Raw genomic sequence first — 22,857 nt, 5'->3', positions numbered from 1 at the left:
CCGAATGACATGCAAAATTTGCTTTCATCCGAAAAAAGTACTTTGGACCACTGAGCAACAGTCCAGTGCTGCTTCTCTGTAGCCCAGGTCAGGCACTTCTGCCGCTGTTTCTGGTTCAAAAGTGGCTTGACCTGGGGAATGCGGCACCTGTAGCCCATTTCCTGCACACGCCTGTGCACGGTGGCTCTGGATGTTTCTACTCCAGACTCAGTCCACTGCTTCCGCAGGTCCCCCAAGGTCTGGAATCGGCCCTTCTCCACAATCCTCCTCAGGGTCCGGTCACCTCTTCCCAGAGGAAGCAGATCCCGGAAATCCATGAATTTATAGTGGTCTGCGTTGTGTTCTTGTGTATGCGCTGTTGGAAGAAGGACCACGATGGAGGCTCCCTGTTTTTTTTATTCAGATCTGCCTGGTCCAAAAGAAACGTGTCAATGAGCATACAATATACCGTCATAGACCGTTTGGTCTGGTCGCACTCCCAGTCCGATTTTCGGTTCGCGCGTGCAGGCTCTTTGGTCACATATCCGTATTGGTCGCAGATTTCAGTGTGGCGCAACAACGCGATTTGAGAAGCATATCCCTCCAGGTGAGGGAAGAGGAGCGGGAGCCTTGTTTGAGACAGTTATTTGTCGTCATAATGACTGATAACAGGGCTGAACCATCAAAGAAAAAAAATAAAATGCAATGAAGAAAAGCTAAAAGGGAGAGTGGTAGGCGAGCGGGAGGGCGTTGCCAAGCAACGTATACACAATTTCACAGGAGCGAACTGCAGTGTTTAGGCTACTCCTAAATGAATGAGCGATAGCCTCACCATCATCAGATGAGTCGACCATTATTCATCTGAAATAGTCATTATTTACAACAACATAAACACATTACCTAAACGTTTCAAACAGGTCGCCTGAATAACTCCTTAATCTTGTTTTCTCTGGGATTACCACTTTTCATGTTTGAAAGTTCCAAGCATGTAGCCTAAAGAAAGAAAAAAGTCAATCATTGGAGTTTGCAGTAGTATCAATTCAGTGAAGGGATTTTTGTGACAGTATTCAGTATGACAATTGCGAAATAACATCTGTTTTCAAATGAGTTAGGCTATGTAATAAATTACGCTTTGGCCTTGTAGGCCTAGTTCAGTCAATGAGAACTGTTTCAGTGCAATTATTAATAAGCCAACACCTAGCCTACCATAGACTCCCATCAGATGGCGCCAACGGGACTTTAAAATCCTACACATTGTAGCTCAGTCTGAACCATTTCATTGTTTGATACATTATATCTGGTTAAGTAGGCCTACGGTTATTCATATGGTTGCATGTATTTAGATTTTGGACTTGCCATTTTTGTTCAACAGATCTAGGCCTACATATTCCACCAATAACAGTTTTCTCTCAATTGAAGCAGTCTATTTTTTGATTCATCATAGGCTCCTCCATAGGCCTTATTCGTCTATGAAATATGTCTTTGCTCTACTATGCTCTCTTATATGTAGGTTATTATTTCCACAATAACTCTTTCTTTCACTTTATTGATGATGATTTTTGCCATAGCTATGTCGTTGACTCACTGACCAGTCGTGAGCAGAATAGCAGTAGGACGACGTAGAGCGCGACACCGCCCCACTACGCAGCCAGCCAGGGTGGAGTTTAGCAGCGCCACTCATGAGAGCGGATAGGGAGGAGAACTAAAAGTCTCTATCTGTCCTATCCCCTTGTTTAAATGTTGCCTTGTATCGGGGAATAATTCAAATACATTTGACAATTCTGCTTTTGAAAGTTTGATTGGCCAGCGGCGGGAGTGGATTCACGCGTTCAGGTGAGACTAAATGTTCCTAACTTTAAAAAGTGTTCACCATTCTAGTCCTTGACGTCACCAGAAACTCGATGTGGAAGCAGGAAAACTTCCTAAAAGTACGCAGACATAGGCCTGCTAATGTATGCTATAGAAGAACAACTCTCGTGTATTTCAAAAGCCACTTATTTAACATAGGTCTGCATGGAACACTATTTGCTGTTAAGTAAACAGCGCCACACAGCCAACAGAATGTGCTTTTTCCGCTCATACCCAACTGAATGTCTTGTGGGCTATATCACGGTTCCACCAAGAAACATGCTGTTCCCGTGGATAAGTTTGGGCGTCTGGCATTTTGAAGAGGTGACGTGTGTGTGTTCTTACTAAAAAGTTGTGAAACCTAGTTGGTCTGTCGAAGTACCCAATTTTAAATAGGTTATTGTCTACACTTCAGCTGACTTGCTGCTGAAGTGTGGGCCTACTTACAGCAGACATTCAGCATCATATCCGTCATTGTGTAGGCGTTTCAGACTAACTGACATATCACCTTCTAGCCTACTTCTTTTACTTCTGGTTTAACCGTGTGTGTGGGGCATGTTATGCAGCTACCAGACAAGCAGGAAATAAAACATCGCCTCTGGGTATATATTCTTACAGCACTGTGATGTGGTGTCTGAGGAGTGGAGGAATTTGCATGTGTTTACTTTGCGCAATAAACTGCTGTCATTAATAGGACATTTCTATCTGAAAACATCCCAAAAAGCAGGGTGAGCCATGTATGGGAGGATTCTGTGAGGCCTAATAGCAGGACTGTGGTGCTGCAGGGCATTCTGCATGCTGGCACAAGGGTTTTCTGCCTGTATGCAAAAAATGGACCTTTCCACAAATAGGCATTCTGAGAAAACAATAATTATAGAGTTTAAAACAGCCTTGCATGTCTACTTTCCATCATTGCAATTAATCCCTTTACTATAAAAGTGCTGTTTTATTTTGATGATGTGCAAAAAACGCATGAAAAAATGCTGAAACATAAAACTTGAGTCAAGTCAAGACTTATGTTATTTTAAGAAGTTTAAAGTTCAAGGTATCTTTACCTTCCAAATAAAGCGTTGGACTTGTAAGTCTTTCAGGCCTCTGAATATGTAACATGGTTAATGACTTGGCTCAGGGTTTATTTTGTTTTCCTATTTTCTTCCCCTATTTGCCTATCTAAATCTGTGGATGGGCAAGGCAAAGCAAGTGTAATTTATCAACAAATTTCAATTTATTTTTCCATTTCCATTATTCTGTAATTAGTATTTTTCCCCATCAATTATTGATGTTAAAATGTACATATATAGTGCTCATATTGTAAATTTGATGCTGGAATACATAGTATTTCTGTTTTTCTGACAGATACCATAATTTAGCCCTTTTTTTTTTAGATTTATTTTTCCTACGTATCAGTCTGCAGGTGTGCATTTGACAACCTTTGAACTCAAAATCTCCATGACTGTTTCTCGCATAGTTAAGGCACCGTTGGGAATGTAATGTACAGGAATGCCAAAAATATATTTTTGTGATCATTTAGAAACAGTGGAAAGCTGGAATCAGTCAGGCTTTATTTTAGTTGTCCTGGATAAGGCCTTTGTGCAAGTAAGTTTAAATTGATGAAATTAATAAAATGCAGGCACCATTTAATCCTAAAAAATTATTATCTCATATATCATCCAAGGCTAATGTGAATAGGGATGCAGCGATCTCACTTTTTTTAGCTCTGAAATCTGGGATTTTTTATTTCAGTGTTGAATGAATGAACTGTGTGGAATAGACTGGGGTAATTCCTTAGCACAAAGCAGCATCTGGTTTGACTCATTGTAAGTAGTCTATTAATTATTTGGTAAAATAAAATATAACAAATTAACACAAATATAGATTACTGAATATTTTATTAAATAACGCTTCATCTGCATCTTGAACAAAATATTCTAACAGGGGCCTATTGCATAAAACTAGGATAAGGGATTAACCTAGGATTTTTAGGTTATCCTGGCTTGCGTTAGCCATGATCCGGTTGCATAAAAGCGGAGGGACATAAATTACCATGGAGATTTATCCTTTACATTTAGCCTGGTCCCGACCAGGATAAACGTAAAGGATAAACTTATTCTTTACATTTAGCCTGGTCCCGACCAGGATAAACGTAAAGGATAAACTTATTCTGTTGCCTGATTGGCTCAGTCAGCTGTCACTCCGATCTGAAATCAAGGTGTTTAACAGTTATTCCATGATCTTCTGTGTAATGCTTTATTTTCAGTAGCCTGTTTTAAAGTACCACATAAAGGACTACATTGTCATTTAGTTAAATAGTTATTATTTTTTATTATTTAACCTGAACCATTTATAATTAACTTAATTATAATTAGATTAAGATGCAATGATATAAATTATAATAATTTATGTGATAGTCTGTTCATATTGCAGGCTATATTTATACAATTGATTATCGATGGCAGATGACGTTGCAAGTGTGGGTCAAATAAATTCACTTTGCACTTATAACTATATCGAGGTGCATCTGAAACAAAATTCAATATCAATGAAAAAAAAATGTTTTCTGTAATTTAATTCAAAAAGTGAAACTTAAATATATTCTAGAAATTCATTACACATGAAGTGAAATTAATCTAGAATAAACATACTTTTCAGAAGGTCGACATTTCTGTATTATAAATCCTTTTTCTGATTGGTTGTATTTTGAGATACTGGATTTTTTATTCCATGATCAATCAATCATCCAAAAAAAGGCCTGACAAATTTCACTTCTTGTAATGAATCTATGAAAGTTTAACTTTTTGAATGGACTTTCCATGATATTCATTTTTTTAGATGCACCTGCAGACTGCTCACTGTGAACTATTTTATCATAAAACAATGCAGGGACATCAAGAACAGTTGGCAGAGAATACATCTGCTGTATGAAATTAACTGCCCCCTGATTTACGGTTTAAACTAGCAAGGCATTGTGGGAAAATGGGCCGTCTTTTCCATTTTTCCATCAGTAAATCTGTGTTCGATCTCTGGGTCTACTTCTGAAAGCTGTGGGCTGGCACTTAACAGAATGACTTACACCTGGCTTGACAAAGCGGCCCCTCTTCATCCTGGATTGGCGTTTATGCAACAGACTAATCCAAAGTGCCCAGGCTAGACTTTGTCAAGGCTGGCTTTATCAATCATCCTGGATATCTTAATTCCACTTTTATGCAATAGGCCCCTGAAATCCAATTTTTTTGTAAGCGTGTAGTGCAAATCCAATATAAAACATAACTGCTAAAACTTTGAAGTAACAAATGGCTTCACAACATGCATTTTGACACTTTGAGGAAATGCATTTAAAAAAATTAATCTTATTAGAGTTTTTTGCTTTATGTCAAAAAGCTTCCAAGTCACCACGTCACATCGGGTTTGAAACTCTATTTAAAAATATGTCTGTTCAATATTTCCTTACTAATGCTGTATTGTAACTCTGTAATGTATGTATGATATTGGGAACATAAATTAATATAAACTGTGAATTATTAAGGACTCTGTAATTAAAGCATCTAAGAGCTCGTTATTGTACTAAACTTGTACTGTTTTGAAGTTGTTGACACCGCTCGCTCCTGCAGATACACAGCAAAGGGACAACTTATATTCAGTAAAGTGTTGTATTACGGATCAAATGCAGTGTTTCCCCCAGAAAATGTCTTAGTCAAGGTGGTCACTGTCCAGGTTCATGGGAGGCGCGACGCGCCACGGCGAAAATTTTGGCGGTATTTTGCTCAAAGATGCCAATGCGCAGTAAAGAAATGAACAACTGCTTATTTGAATACAAAAATACAACAGACACTAACCTTACAGTTGTGCAATTTTGTTTGCTATGTGCAGGTACACATTTTGTGCAAACATGCAGACAGTACAAAGCACAATTAAGAAAACTTCTACTGTTTTGGTGCAATACTATGCAGACACACTAAATACAAATAATGGACCATACACTTAACATGTGTATGCACATCAAAGTGCAAATTCAACTTTTTAAAGTTCCTTTTAGGATGGGGGGCTGTTGTGCTATTATTGTGGACAATAGGCCTACCGTGATGCGATAGCCTATAATTCATTAATGGTTATTCTGAGCCTACTTGCTTGATTTATTTTTAAATACAGAGGTTATTGGTAGTTTTGGAACATGCATTTCCCAATTTAAAACATAAAAATAAAGCAGCATTGAATATTCAGAAAATAAATCTTGTTGGCCTACACTAGCATGCTGTTTTAAAAATAACTCAATAGTTGAAATATTAAATACAATGTGTTTTCGCCTTAAAATGACTAAATGCATTTCAAAGACAGTAACAGTGAGACTTCTGTAAACTTACTGAAACTTGGCTGGGCCATCACTCTCATGCATTCATCAAACTTTTCTCTGCGCTGTCTGAGCTGATAGATAGGTTGTGTTGCCACGGTGATGTGGAGTCTTAAACTGTTCTAGCTTTGCAGAACACTTCTTTCTGTTCAGCTAAATATCCCCATAGAACTGCACTGCGTTTATTATCGCCACCAGTTAAATGTCGGTTTTCTTCTGCTCGTTTAACTCTCCCGCGTACATGCCGTAGTCGCGCGCGGTGCAGTATAATCGCGCGTGCAAAGCTGCAGACACAGATCAGCTGATAGAGAAACGCTTGGAAACACATGCGCAGATTTATTTACCGCAAATCGCGGCCTTTCGCGCAGTTATGACCATGCACAAGCACACATTGCGCTTGATAGTACATTCATTGTGCAGCACAAAAAAAAAAAAAAGCACTGGGGGAAACACTGAAATGTATGCTGAATTAAATGTCTCACAGGAAACACTCAAGTATTGCAATTAGCTGAAAAATTGTATTTTATTGATTTGAGAGGGACAGAGCATGTTAATTAACAACAGTATCAAATTTACATGACGTTAACATGCCGGAGTTAGCAGAAATGCTAATTTACATCCCAAGTCCCTAGGCAGGTGACAACACAGAAACATTAAAAATTACCATAAACAAATACACAAGTAGAAAACAGAAAATACATTTGAGAATATGTTGGTCTAGTGAACGTGAAGTACCTATAAACAGCATATCCCTTTGTCGGCTTCATGCAGTATTATACTTATCTAAACGTGCAATGTGTGCCGCTGCAGCATGTGCATTGTATAAATAGAGTTGAATTGAATAGATGGGTTCAATGGATCGGCCCAATTGTCACAATAACCTATCTAGCTATTTTTTAAATATCGGGGCAGATATCCGGTACCAATATCGGATCAGTCCATCCCTAAATGTAAAAACCACAGTGAATTTTTCCCTCGAAGAGATTAACCTTTTCTCTTTTAATGACCTTAATGGCCTTTCCTGAATACCTATGAGTACATACATGCTTAACACCAACTTACATGTGGAGTTTAACAAAACCATTCATGAAACTAATAATACATTCCGTCATAAACACACTTTTGAGATGGTCTCATAAATATTTAAACATGTTTGAGAGTCAAGCTATGTTGGTGTGTTAAGGTGGACTTTTCTTGTAACTCAACACAGCTACAATATTTAGGTTGGGCTTGAGGTGAATCTAAAGCTATTTTAGAGTACAGTGTTGCCTGTGAGTTGGTCTTGGAGGCTGAATAGTTTCAGTAAATAGCTTCTTATCCACTAGCCACGCATAGGCTAGCCAGCCTTTAAAGAGGACCTATTATACTACTTTTTTGTTCTTAATTTCTTGTTTTACACTGCTATAGAGCAACCTGACACGAATCACATCACAAAAAACTATGTAGATTTTCGGGAAGCTCTTTCTCTTATTTTGGCGATCCAGCATGCCCTGTAAACACTTTGCTTTTGACATTTCCGCCCCCTCCCCTCCCTTCCTGAAAACCCAACTTCGTTGTGATTGGTTACCTTCCTTCCGGAACACTTTCAGTGGCGGGAGGTGCGAGCATGGACCTACAGTATAAGGGCGCGAGGCAGACGCGAGTAGGAAAGTGGCAGCATTACCATACATGGAAACATCCGCGTGGTGACGACACCAAGTTACATGCGACGTCACGATGTTACAAAGCGTCAAGCCGCTTTGAACACGTGACTTCTCGACTGGCTAGAATAGTGTCTAGTGCTCTGCACAGACACCCCAGACGGTAAGCAGGGAATACGTCGAAATGCATGTACGTCATTATTTGATAATCTAGTATGGTTAAACATGACTATAAATCATCATAACAACGTTTATAGGTCATAAAAGTCAAAAAGTATCATAGGTCCGCTTTAAAGAAAAGCTTTGCTGGATAGGTGTCAGTGTGTTGTGTCATGGCCCACGCTCACACCAGTTAAGGAAACCTGCTTTTCATTCCAGTGTGATGCAGAATTAGACTGTAGTGTTTTGACTGAGCCATATTTGGTCAAGACAACATGTGCAGCCACTTCTCCAGCACAAAAAAAAACAGTTGGTTTTAGACTGGAGCCAATTTACAGGCCTATGTCAGATGCCTAGGGAGTTCAGTCAGACCTATAAAAACTCTCAAGGGATAAAAGCAGCTTGCACTTTATTTACAGATCATTGTTGTTAGGATAAGTTAGTATGTTTTGATGTCTGACCTGATTATTGTACTTATAGTTAAAGTTAAGTCCCTGCTTGCCATTCTTTTGCTGGCTATTGATTAATGAACCTAACTTTTGAATTGAATGAAATGCCTTTTTTTAATGAGGCTATTGATTAATGACAGTGGTATGGAAAAATGCATATCACACCGGTTTTCACAGCTCTCAGGCCATGTCCTTTTCTCCTGGAAATACACTAGTCACTTAGATAGGAGTTATGTGACTGAGTAAAACTGCATTAATAATATAGACATTTCCACTTTTCACAATAATGGTAGTTTGTTTAAAGAATACAAAATGCAATATAAAGAACAATAACCAGTTGAATTTCTATGTTTGAGTTGCCATGTTTAAAAAATGCCATTTACCATATATTCTAGATTTTGGTTTATCTCTGGACTTGAAAACAGTCTCAAACTCTAGATGAGATTATATCTTCCCTCTACCAAAGAATTCCTCTGTCTACACATTCCTGTATCCTGCTGGGATTAGCTGCATTTAGTTCTTGTGCTTGCTGCCAGGGACATACGGCTGAATAAAGCCTCTCTTCTTTCTTCTCTTTCTCTCCATCTATGTTTTGATGCTGGTATCCCAAAGGAATGCTGAAATGAATTCCTCTGCAGGGCTGGATGCAGCTATGCAGTCTTTGGTTGGTGTAAATTAGCTAATTCAAAGACTGCAGACAGGGATTTTTCCTGGCTCAAAATGAGGTGGAATTTGTGCCATCCGGATCTCTCCACCGTAAAAATTTGATCAAAACATTATAATTTATCATATAATTATCTCACCTCTTTATCAACTGTTTATCCAGGGTCAGGTTGTGGGGGTTGTAGCTCAATCAGGGGACCCTAAACTTCCCTTTCTCCGGTCCACATTGACCAGCTCTGACTGGGGGATCCTGAGGCGTTCCCAGCCCCAGGCCAGTGTGGAGATATAATCTCTCCACCTAGTCCTCCTGCCAGCTAGGCATGCCTGGAATTACTCCCTAGGCAGCAGGGGGAATTCTTACCGCAAAGGAGCAGCAAATCTACTCCTTTAAGTTCCTCTATAGGAGATGCCAGCAACCCTCCTGAGAAAACGTATTTCTTGTAAACGCAATTTAGTTCCTACGGTCATGGTCAAGCCTCCATGACCATAGGTAAGGGTAGGGACTAACCGAGAGCGTTGCATTTAAGCTTTGCTATTTTTTATTCACAACCAGAGGTGTGAAACTGACCAAATTGCAAAAAATTAACACGTAGGGGCAATTGACGTTTAAAAGTTCAAACGCTAAGCTAGGGGTGTATCGCGTGCAGTCGACTGAAAATATACAAATTTCGGATCATCATTACAGAGACGACTGTTATCTTGAATGTAGGGATGTAGGGCTGGGCGATATATCGAATATATGCGATGTTTTGCGAGATGTTCTCCACGGGATGTTTAAAATTACCCTATCGCGACCATCGAATACAAATTGGCACGTAATGTGCTTTTTTTAGCCGCCGCCGCCACCGGCAAACTCGCTGGTGTTCGGCTCTCTCGCTCTTTCCTGTGGCCCTCTGCCTCACAGACTCACATGCATTGGCAACTCACTCACTCCCCCCTCCCAACTAGAGTCTCCTGGGCGTGCACCTGTGACGTAGTCTGCAGTGCGCCCTGTGTGTGTTTACTTTTATCGCCATGTGAAAACAACGAGAGGGGGAGAAAAAAGACGAGGGCTCTTGCGCTCTTATGACAGCCGAACGAGCGGGTGGAGGGGGGCACGCATGACGGCGATGGTGGCCGTCGTTCATTGCATGGACCTTTTTTGTAGGTCCATGCTTATGAGAAGAAGCACACAGGCGAATGACCGGGGGAGGCGGGCGCACATGACAGCAGCGGCCGCTGTACACAGCACAGCCAGCCCTGGTCCTTATGAGAGGAAGGCTAGTGGCTACACAGGCGAAAGAACGGGGGAGGCGGGCGCTTGACAGCATAAGCGGCCGATGTACAGAGCCTGGTCCTTATGAGAGGAAGGCGAACGAGCGCCGGGGGGCGGATTACTCCGACTTCACGGAGAGTTTTTGGTCCAACGTCACACAACCACGGCATCACATTTATTACGGGCAGCCTCTTATAATAGGTCCATGTCAGCACCAAGGGAGGTGCACACCGTTTATTAACTAAAAGTCTGTGTAAAGTAGGCTACATTTGCGAGTATTTTTTACAAGATAAAACATAGTGTTTTAGTGATAATGCAGGAGGGCTAGATCAATAGGTATGAATAGCATCCAGGAATGGTGCATCGGTTAGAATGCAAGGAATGATGATGAGACTTTGCTTTCTTTAGACTATATTATTCTCAGCCGTATTTATTTAAATCCTCTGATTGTCTTCCAGTTTTATTCTCATGATCTCAATACAGGAGAATTAAACAATAAGGCAGGTAACAGAGGGACGATGAGCCACCTGCTGGTTGCGCTCGCATGAATCTCTCTCTCGGACTAACGGGCAGAAAACGAAACTTAACTTATACACTATAGCAGGGGTGGCCAACCAGTCAGAGACAAAGAGCCACATTTTTTACTGTGTTACTGCAAAGAGCCACATCGTACACACGGGTACACACGGGTACACACGGGTACACACAGTGGCGATTCCAGGAAATTTTGACTGGGGGTGGCCAAGGTGGGCCACAGAGTTAGAGTGGGGTGGCCATCGCACCCCTGAATGAATAGCATGTGATATGCTGTACAACCAATTCAAAGATGATTTATAATCCCAAATGCCCAAATCATGTTAGTATCCATTGTAATGTTTGTCAGAAAACTAAACCCCTGAAGGGGGGTCTGGGGGCATCCCCCCCAGAAGATTTTTTTGTGTTTTTAACATGTAATCTAAGCATTCTGGTGCATTCTGGCGAAGATAATAAAGGAAAAAGTCAATATTTATTTCAGCTCAGGGGAATAGTAAAATTAGCAAGACAACATAACTTGCTAGCAGCCAGATGCCTAACAACTGCACAGAGGGACGGATGACCACTAGCTTTTGACCAAATATCTTGCTAAAAAAATAAACCTTTATTTATGAAAGTCTGCCCTTGCTAAGAACATGTTACACTCGCTAACTACAAACTTTAATTTTTTTATTCAGATTTCAAAAATCTGCTGGGACACGTGCCTATACACATGCATGGGTGGCACGCATGTCACAAGCACACTTATGCTGTTTTCAAGACCTTTGCTGACCAGAGACCAGTTCTAGTGGCCACAGTCCTACCATTAATTTAGTAATTGAAAATTGGGGGGGGGGCGTTTTTATTTTCGCGGGGAGCTTGCACATGCATGCACAAGCATTATTTATTAAAAAAAAACAAAAAAACAGGGGGCCCCACACTAGGACTTGAAACGGGCCCCCAGATCGTTAAGGCCGCCCCTGTGATAATGACAGGACTGGACTCCTACAGTACTAAAGACGACAGGGCAGTCATTTTCAACAATGAACATTGTGTGCACTGCCTCACACACAAACTCTCAGTTCAACCAAGTCCACAAACAAAAATATAACAATTTAAAATAGCGTTTTTCTCTTACTATGCATGTTGCTTTGTGGGACTTACTTTTAGCATGGAGAGAGCTGAAGTGGCGCCGAAGATTTGAAGCCTTGAAATGCGCAAATGACACCTGGCATATAAGGCAGAATGGCCTGCCATAACGTTCAACAAAAAATATGAACTCTCCCACTCTGTTTCGGAGCGAACTTGACACAAATAGTTTACTCACGGAAAACCTCCCTCCAAGCTGAGCGGGCAGTTTTATGTTGCGTCCGCACCAAACGTTTGCGAACGTTATGTTGCGTCCTCGATTAAACATTTGCGAACAGGCATACACATAGGGCCTACACATTAATAAAATTAAAAATTAAATAATAGACAACATGTAAAACGAACGTAAGAGCCGCATGAAACGTTTGCGAACATGCACACACATAGGCCTACACAAAAAAAAAGTATAAAAATAAAAAATTATAATCACATAATTTGATATGAACTGAAGAGCCGCACGAAGCTGGGCAAAGAGCCGCCGCATGCGGCTCGCGAGCCGCGGGTTGGCCACCCCTGCACTATAGACTGGGAGCAACTGCTCTTAAAGCAACAGTAACCATTATAAATGTCAGAGCCTTTTATACACATAGACTACTATTATGGAGCAAAACCTGTTCTGCATTTAAAGTGTGGCTGCTATCTTCAGGGGTTTAGTGGTGATAAACAATTAGTAAGTGGTTGTAATGAGTCATAATTAGTGTTCTCATTTTACAGATTAACAGAAGATGGAAAAAACTGTTTCCAAATAAAATAATGCTGGATCCATTGTATGGGAGTGGAAGGATGTGGAATAATCAATACAATGTGCAAACTCTTTGCCATGTGCAAGTTTCAAATTGTTCCAATAGAAAGCACTAAAGAATATAAGCAAGATGTTGTTTCATGTAGCCTAATGCATCGTTAGTGCAGACACATTTTGCAGGGACTATTTAAATCCTATAACTGGTGTGATGTTATGCAAAAAATTAATTAAATTGAGCATTTAGGATGTGCTCTAGAGGAGATTTTAAATATATCGAGATATATATTGTGTATCGAGATATAGTAAAAAAATATCGAGATATTGATTTTAGCCCATATCGCCCAGCCCTATAGGGATGTTACGATTCACTCAACTCACAAATTGATACGATTACCAATTCTGGGTTCACGATTAGATTTTCTCACGATTTTTGTACAGAATAAGATAAACAAATTGAATTTTTATTTCAAGTAGTCTACAAAAGGGAATTACTGCAAAAGACACACTTTGCAATTAATAGGCATGGACCAATTAATTGCATATTTAATTAAATTACAATTTAATTTCTCGTCACTTCACCCCAAAGCAAATGAATTTAAAACATGTAACAGCCAGTCTGGTAAATGTGGAGCCACTAGGAGGCGCCAGATTTATTTGTCAGTTGGAGAAGAAGAAGAACCTGCTGCTAGGCCAAATGCTTCCTCTACTCACTCGGTGGTTTAAGACTAAATGATCACCAGGGATTCCTGCACGTTAAAGTTGTTGAGGGGAAAGGCTTCCGCGATCCGCTAGTTTTAGTCTACAGCCGACATAGTCAATATAATCACCACCTCAAGCATGGACAGCGTTTTCTTATTATAATGATAGGCTAATAATGATAATATTATTATTCTAAGGGCTTTGATGCAATTAATTAAATCTGAACATTACAGCAGCAGTGCTGGTGTGTAAAGGAAAACTAAATGCAGCACCAAGCTCAGTAGGGAGAGAGATGTGTTTCTCTTGACTTTATAACACAACATTAGCGCTATCTCGGAAGGAAAAGCTATGCTCGGCGAAATGCTAATGTTAGCTTAGCTGTTTGTGTATGTTCGCTATGCAGCGCTGCTATTGCTCATCCACCGTGACTTACTTGTATCATGGGAATACGCCGTCAATAATGGATATGATATTGACACAAAAGACTATCAATATTGGATCTTTGTATTATATGGATTTATAAATCCCTGAAAAGATGCACATTCCGGGATGAATTGAAAAGCTCCTGTAAGGGTTACGATGGCACAGAGAACAGCTGATTTGGAACGGAACAACAGCTGTTCACTTATACTGGGAAAAAGTAAGGAACCTCGACTTTATTACCGTTTGAATATTAAAGCATCAACAAACTACGCAGCATGCTGTCTTGGGTCGCACACTCGGTTTCAGGGAGTATTTAGAACGAGTATTCGAATATCGCTCGGAAAATCCAACGAGTATTTGAAGCCTGAAGTAAAATGGTATTCGGGCCAGCCTTAGCTCAAAGTAAGACAGCACTTTTTGGGCGAAATAGCCTCAAAATTCTGTAAAACATTTTTTTTAGGAAATTTACGATAACATTTATGACGGTATAGAAAAAAAAATTAATAGCATTTTGTTGTTGATTGCAGACAGCATTTATTATTGCAAACAAAATGAAGGACACTAATTGTGTTCGGTAACAAAATGTATTTCTTTATAGGGGAGAGTGGGGTGAGTTGTGCCACTTTTTACTCAAAAGTGACTTAAAAGTGAGGTCTTGACAGCAATGTCTCCAACTAAAATATTTATGTATATTTCAGAATGTGGTGCATCCCTGGCAACAATAACTTTGGATATGAAAAAAAAACTGTTTAAGAAATATAGCTTTCTGAAAAAAAGTGGTCTCATGGCAAAACTTGGTTGTGCCTTTGGAGAGAATACCTTGTGGTAAATTGTCCCATTGATATTTCATAGACAAATCCATTAGAAAATTACTCATTTAAGGTTTATGTAGAGTAAATAAAGTAAATATTTTACAAAGATTGAAGGTCAATTTTCTTAAACAAGGTCTAGCAGGTCTAGGTGGTTTTACCTGCAAAGCTCACAAGCTCACAATGACAAAGTCACCATCCTCTCATCAGTGATGTTGTTAAGTGGAATGGAGATGTCAGTCTCTTCTGAGCTACTGTAGACAATCTCATTCTTTTTGGTGACCAGCGTATACAGCCGTGCCACTGGCACAACTCTCAGAAATGTACTTCGCAGTAGCTGCTCCGCGTATGTGGAACTAACTGCCACCTGACATACGTGATGCCCCCTCCATTTCTGCCTTTTAAATCAAGGCTCAAAACCCATATGTACACCCTGGCTTTTCATCCCCATTAACTATCTTACCTCTGCACTACTATCTTTGATACACTCACCGGCCACTTTATTAGGTACAGCGGTTAATTTTCTTGTTAACACGTATAACTTATCAGCCAATCACATGTCAGCAACTCAATGCATTTAGGCATGTAGACCTGGACGAGAAAACCTATCGAGGTTGAAACCGAGCAACAGAATGGGGAAGAAAGGGGTTTTAAGTGACTTTGAACATGGCAATTTTGAGGGTGCCAGGAGGGCTGGTATGAGTATTTCAGAAACTGCTGATCTACTGATATTTTCAGTCTAAAACATCTCTAGGGTTTACAGAGAATGGTCCGAAAAAGAAAAAATATCCAGTGAGTGGCATTTGTGTGGACATTAAATGCCTTGTTGAAGTCAGAGGTCAGTGGAGGATGGGCATACTGGTTCGAGATGATAGAAAGGCAACAGTAACTCAAATAACCACTTGTTACAACCAGGGTATGCAGAATACCATCTCTGAACGCAAAACACAACCAACCTTGAAGCAGATGGGCTACAGCAACAGAAGACCCCACCGGGTGCCACTCCTGTCAGCTAAAAACAGGAAAATGAGGCTACAATTCTCACAGGATCACCAATATTGGACAATCGAAGATAGAAAAATCATGCCTGGTCTGATGAGTCTTGATTTCAGTTGCGACATTCAGATGGCAAGTTCAGAATTTGGCGTTAACAACATGAAAGTATGGATCCATCCTGCCGTGCGCCATCAACCATTCCATGTTCAATGTCACCTAAACCCCCCTTCATCCCCATTCTGATGCTCAGTTTGACTTCAGTACATTGTCTTGACCACGTCTAAATGCCTAAATGCATTAAATTGCTGCCATGTGATTGGCTGACAAGCTTTTTGTTTTTATAAGCCATTGAACAGGTGTACCTAATAAAGTGGCCGGTGAGTGTATATACACTCAACAAAAATATAAACGCAACACTTTTGTTTTTGCTCCCATTTTTCATGAGATGGACTTAACGATCTAAAATTCATTCCAGATACACAATTGTACCATTTCTCTCAAACATTGTTCACAAATCTGTCTAAATGTGTGATAGTGAGCACTTCTGCTTTGCTGAGATAATCCATCCCACCTCACAGGTGTGCCACATCAAGATGCTGATCTGACATCATGATTAATGCACAGGTGTGCCTTAGACTGTCCACAATAAAAGGCCACTCTGAAATGTGCATTTTTTTGCTTTATTGGGGGTCTGGGGACTCAGAACCAGTCAGTATCTGGTGTGACCACCATTTGCCTCATGCAGTGCAACACATCTTCTTCGCATAGAGTTTATCAGATTGTCAATTGTGGCCTGTGGAATGTTGGTCCACTCCTCTTCAATGGCTGTGCGAAGTTGCTGGAGACGGCTTATGGTGGAGAAATGAACATTCAATGCACGAGCAACAGATCTGCTGTCAGCATGCCAATTGCACGCTCCCTCAATGCTTGTGGCATCTGTGGCATTTTGCTGTGAGACAATACTGCACATCTCAGGGTGGCCTTTTATTGTGGACAGTCTAAGGCACACCTGTGCACTAATCATGATGTCAGATCAGCATCTTGATGTGGCACACCTGTGAGGTGGGATGGATTATCTCAGCAAAGCAGAAGTGCTCACTATCACACATTTAGACAGATTTGTGAACAATGTTTGAGAGAAATGGTACAATTGTGTATCTGGAATGAATTTTAGATCTTTAAGTCCATCTCATGAAAAATGGGAGCAAAAACAAAAGTGTTGCGTTTATATTTTTGTTGAGTGTATGTGGTTGTCTGGGTTTTATTTCATTTTATTTTATTTTATTTTATTTATTACCTACTGCATGTACAGCACTTTGGTCAGTGCAAACTGTTAGAAATGTGCTTTTATAAATACATTTTACTTACTTACAACTCACCCCAGGCCCTTTGGCACAAATCACCCGAACCCCAGCGTTTTGGAAAAACTAGCATGATGCAACAGTTTAGAGCTAACATCGTGCTAACTGTATAGATTCAAAGTGTAGCATACTAAAGCCTTAAAACATGTGTAAAATGTTTTAAAATGGATGGCTCTCCAAAAATATGGAGTCACATTTCCAATTGCTTTTTCGGTTTTCTAAAAACAAGGGGCTGGAGTCATGGACATATAAAGAAATGGACACCGGACTGAAACATGGCGCCCATTCATTCCTATGAAAGCTGCTCATTGGCGCAGGGAAGCCACAAGGAAGTGACTTTCTGCTTCATGTGAGCCCTGGCACGCCCCTAAAGCATGACGTTACTCAGTGTAACGTTATAATATGTCCGTGCATTAAGCTAAGCGGGACGAGCACAGTTGCATTGTTTATCGACCATGGAAGTATAAATTACTAATCCCGATGATTCTCTGTATGTAATCTTTAAATTACAGGGTTCGACATAACGTATAGCCCGATGGCCTGGGGCCAGTAAAATCATATGCAGTGCAAGTTGATTGGCCAGTCGGGCCAGTGACTAGCCAATCCCAGTTTGTGTATTTTTTGTTGACAACATCATGATTCGCTAAAGTACACGCGAGAGACGCTATAACCCCGCCCTCCCGCCTTACCGGCTTTTTCAAACTGGCGGATTTTAAAAATGTCTTCTTACGAGGAAACGAAAAGAAAGCGTTCATTTTTACCGCCCTGGAAGACTGCATGTTTTGCCAAGTTTGCAGACAGTTCCCTGCGAAAGCGGATCGGGGGGGTGTGTTTTTTAAAGGGAATGAGAACTACAGAAAGCAGACCATAGAAGCGCACGATAAAAGCAGGAGCCACATAAACTGCCTAATCGCTAAGCGGGTTGCTGACAACCCTTCTTCCGGCCCGCTAAATATGTGGGCGAGACGAGCGACAAGTGAAAACAACGGCAGGTTAGAGAAGCTCATAAACACGGCTTACCAGATAGTCAAAACGGAGCTGCCGTTCACTCTGTACGAGCACACGATCGCGCTCATGAAGAAGAACGGGATGGACGTGGGGTCCCATTACAACACTGATGTGGCGTGTCGAGGGGAAAGTTACATACAAATACTGTTGAGATCCAAAACGCTTTGTTGGCAGTGTGTGGGTTTGTGTGTGTGTGTGTGTGTGTGTGAGTGAGAGAGAGAGAGAGAGAGAGAGAGATAGAGGGAGGGGGGGGGGAGAGGGAAAGAGATTTGTGTTATTTCTATTGAACCAACTGCAAGTAGTATTAGTAATAGCGAGGGTAGTGCCAGTAGGCTACTAGTACCAGCAGAATAGAGCAATTAAATAATGCTTGTTATGGTATTATATTTACTGTCAGTTATTATTCATTTTCTGTACTGCGTTGGTTAGATTGATTTCTGATCTGTCAGGTCAATGTAGCTGTGTGTGTGTGTGTGTGTGAAAATCACACACTAAAAAAGTTAATAATTTTTTTACTGCCAGGGCCAGTGAAAAAATACAAGGGGCCAGTAAAACTTTGATCCACTGGCCCGCCGGGCCAGTAGGAAAAACAAGTTATGTTGAACCCTGAATTACACCCCGTCGTTGTAAAGTAATATAGTGATAAACGAAGATTCCTCCCGCCATCGGAGGCCGAAGCAATGGTTGTTTCACTACGGCTCCTTTTAGCGGCTACACGCCTAACGGCTAAAACTGAAAATAAAACGGCTATAAAACGCTTTCGGTGGCGTTTTGAAAAGCGAAAACTTCCATTCTATTAGTACATGGTCTAAAGAAAAGTATGAGCCTTTGATTGATATCCAGAAAAAATTTAGCGGAGATACATTCTTGTTTGACGAAATTGTATTGGGAATGAATGGGGCAGGGCCTCTATGATCTCCATTTTGATTTACGGACCCGTCCCAGACAGTCAAATGCATGTAATACCAGGCGTGGCCACCTGTCCATGCTGGCTGCTCGGAGAAGGCAGTGTCCTGGGGGCCTGGTTGGAGTGAGTCGCGGGCCGGATAAAATCATCTCGCGGGCCGGATCTAGGTACACCAGATTTGGAAAAATTGTGCCATTGCGATAATAGTGAGCAATATTGCGATTTGCGATGTGATATAATAAATACATGGTATTATGATTCTACTTGCTTGGTTTTAAAGGACAATTTGAGATTGATAGTTTCGAAACCTTATATCTCAATTTAAAACATACACATAATAGAATCATTGAATATATACAAAATAAAGCTTTTACTAGGCTAGTAGCCTATAGGCCTACTGTTCTCAAAATAATAAAAATTATGGTTTTAAAAATGTACCAAAAAAAACTTTTTCCCCCTATGATAAATGCATTCCTCCAAAGTGCAAAGACAGTAGCAGTGTCTGTAAATTTACTGAAACTTGCTCAGCCCTTCACTCTCATGCATTCATTTGACTTTTGTCTGCGCTGTCTCATGTGTTGATAGACTGGGCGTGTTAGATCGTCACCTCTGTGCGTCGGACAGTTCTCGCCTCCACGGCATCCATTCTTTTTCTTTGGTGATTTTTACGGGACATCGGGCCGCCTTGGTTAATGTTACCAGCGTAAACCATGGACATAAGAAACTGCATGACTAGTTCACTCATGTTACGTTGTTTACACGCTCCGCTCCGACCATATTGATCCTACCATTCACTACATTTCAACAGGGATGAATATAATGGCTAGCATATATATATATATATAGAAACATGTTTGTACTCACCGAAGCGCCATCGTTACTTGCGTTGCCATTTGACATTGCTAAAACCTGATTTGCCTTCCTGCATCAGTCATAGGCCATAAGGTGAACCAGGAAAAAGTGTCTAGAAAGTGATTTTCGTTCCCACGTCTGGGCACAATTTTTTTGCATAGACTATGCCATTGTGGACATTGGGTTAAAAGTTCTCCTCAAAATATCCTGCAGTTTTTTTTTTAAGAGCCATAAATGTTTAAAAATGGGAATTACAAAAAATCGAAAATCTTATGCAGCTGGTTTTTCTTGTAAATGTATTTACGTTCATTCTGGAAACAGAATCTCTCTAAAAAATTTACATTATTACTAGGGATGGGCACGAGTAGTGTTTTCGCTACTCGAGTAATCGCTTGCATTCCTCTAGGATCAATCGATTCCTCGTTAAACTTTTTTCTATTTTTAGAATGCAACGCATCTGTCTGCAGAATAACGGTTCACCGCAATAAAGCGCTCAATGCTTATTGTCAAACAGTCACAGTTGCCATATGATATTAAGGATTTTCTTCCACAAGTTTAAAACACCTTTTCCTCACTGAAAGTAATTAAAGGTCACATATTATGCTAAATGCACTTTTTAAATGTGTTCTAACATATCCATGGGTCCACGGTGTGCCTAGAGACTGCCAAAATATAAAAAAAAATAACAATCTCTCCTTTTCTCACTCTCCCCCTTTCTGAAACCCCCACCCCTCCCCCCAATATACTTCAGTCAGAATTCTCGCCGACTATTACGTAATAGTCGGCACAGCCACATCCCCATATTTTCTTTATATGTCCATGCTTCCCCCCCAGAAACGTCCACCGTGCACTAGTCTATGATAACCCCACCCCCCCATTTCTTATTGGTCCACGCCCCGAGATCCGATGGAAAATTTTCCGAGCGACAGCCATGTTGTTTTCCCCGCTAAGCGACAAGATGCCCTTAGTACAGCCTGAATGTTACATACACCAACACAGAATGCTTTTGCTCATACTCCACTAATTTATCTTAACCACAGCAGTCTATTAATGCCTCGTTTTTAATAACACAACGGATAGGAAGCTACCTGTGCTTTTTTTTAAACGGTGAAGCTAAAATAATAGTTTTTATTGGTAGTTTTGCCTGACTGGTGTATAGCTATTAGCTTTGGGACAAGCAACCAGCTTTTGCTCATAACACGCTGTTTATATTCCCCACAGCAGTCTGAAAATGACTTGTTTTTAACATGACAAAGGATGGGAAGATATTCCTGTAGAAATCACACTTTGAAGCTACTGTTTTCACTGGTTTAAATCGTCTGTCTTATTTTTAGCGTTAGCGCCCATGTAGCTTCGGTTGTAGCACCAAGTTTTGCTCCTAATACACTAACTTAGCTTTCCCCTTGCAGTCTAATAATGCCTCGTTTTTAATAACACAACGGATAGGAAGCTACCTGTGCTTTTTTTTAAACGGTGAAACTAAAATAATAATTTGTATTGGTAGTTTTGCCTGACTGGTGTATAGCTATTAGCTTTGGGACAAGCAACCAGCTATGGCTTAGCTCCGGGTAAACACTGTGTTCGCAGTCACGCAGTGTCTCTCTAGTATCGCGAGAGCACGGCAGAGACGGTGGGAGAGCCCCATGGACCTATAAAGAAAGCCCGGCAGAGAGGTGGGAGGGGCCAGCCAGATCGCACAAATATAGGTCATCCTGAGACCAGAGGACAATCAGGGTATAGAGGCTTGCTACAATAAATGATCTGAACGGGTTTTTCAGCAAACATCTAAAAAAATAAGTATTAGGGACTACTTAGACCATATAAAATTGACAGCAAAGTGCATAATATGTGAGCTTTAAATAGACGGGACACAATTTAAACCGATCAAGTAGGTCTGCGGTGGGCAGAAAAAAAGCATGGGCTGTAGTTGTAACAAAAAAAAAATAGCCTAAGTCACCATTTAAAATAAGAAGGGCAGCAAATAATATAAAATGATTGTCCTACAATTTAAATACATATAAATAACTCACCAAAGCAGTAGACGTAGTAGTTGTATATCCAACCGCGTAATGCTCACTCCGTGTCCGTGAATAATTACCTCTACTAATTCCTCATTAACGGAACGTTACACCGGTCGGTTTTTGAATCTCATCCTCATATATTATGGCTTCTTAACTGTTGTTGGCTCGGAGCTAATGTGCCTGAAGTAAGCCTTGCTTCTTCTTTACTTTTCTTTCCAAGCGGAGAGCACCTTGCATGCTCATCTGGAGTCTACTCATTACTAACTGAGAGTAACAGGTGTCATCTCCCCTTTTTATAAATGTAACTTTATAATCTGCTTTGAAATAATTGGACAGTTATATTCCGGAAAATGTTCTGGAGAAAGGAGAGACCGTGTTCAGCTCCGCGGTGCCGTGGAGAACACAGGCTGCGCTGCGGTGCCACGGAGGTGGCAGTTATTAAGTACGTAATTATTGCTCTCCACCATACTTATTAAGTACGGGCCCTCCGTTACACGCAAACATGCAAAGATTTCACAGAACGTGCGTCCCCACCCCACGGGGTGTGCTATTATACAGTTTTTTGAATTTCCGCTAGGGGGCGCTGTTATTAAGCCCCGACTGAAGAAAGTTTGAGAGGCCACGCCCCGCACACCGTAAGTCCGATTGACTTGAAATTTCTCACACGGTGTATTTTAGGGTGCTCTACAAAAAAGCCTCTTGGACCATAAAAGTCAACCTTGAAATATTTTCGGCTAATTAGCATAAACTGAAAAACAGGGTTTTATCAACAACTGTGTAAAGTTTTACTCTATCAACACCAAATTTCTCACGAAACCCCGGGGGACTATGACGCACGTCTCCGAAAAATCTTAGTAGGATAGTTTGAAGAACATGGCCGCCATTGACTAAAACGTTTACGCAGGGGCGGGGCTTAATAACAAATTGGCCATAACTAATTGACCATAGGTCCTATCATCATGAAACTTGCAGGATATGTGCAGAAGACATGTGGTATCATGGCCCTCTAAACTGGTCGAGATTAACCCATAGGGGGCGC

At 40.7% G+C, this 22,857-nt stretch overlaps 1 protein-coding gene across 1 annotated transcript in view; it reads left to right on the top strand.

The window, feature by feature from the left end:
* Positions 1-1,675: 1,675 nt before the first annotated feature.
* tln1 (talin 1) overlaps positions 1,676-22,857 on the top strand; it is a 172,170-nt gene continuing 150,988 nt past the window's right edge. The window contains exon 1 of the mRNA XM_080046831.1: positions 1,676-1,812. The gene's annotated coding sequence lies outside the window, so the exon portion shown is untranslated. The remainder of the gene's footprint in view (positions 1,813-22,857) is intronic.

Source organism: Ammodytes marinus (genome assembly GCF_949987685.1).
Source record: "Ammodytes marinus genome assembly, chromosome: 18".
Lineage (NCBI taxonomy): Eukaryota > Metazoa > Chordata > Actinopteri > Uranoscopiformes > Ammodytidae > Ammodytes > Ammodytes marinus.
The sequence above is the reverse complement of the archived record's forward strand: the minus strand, read 5'-3'. Positions and strand labels throughout refer to the sequence as shown.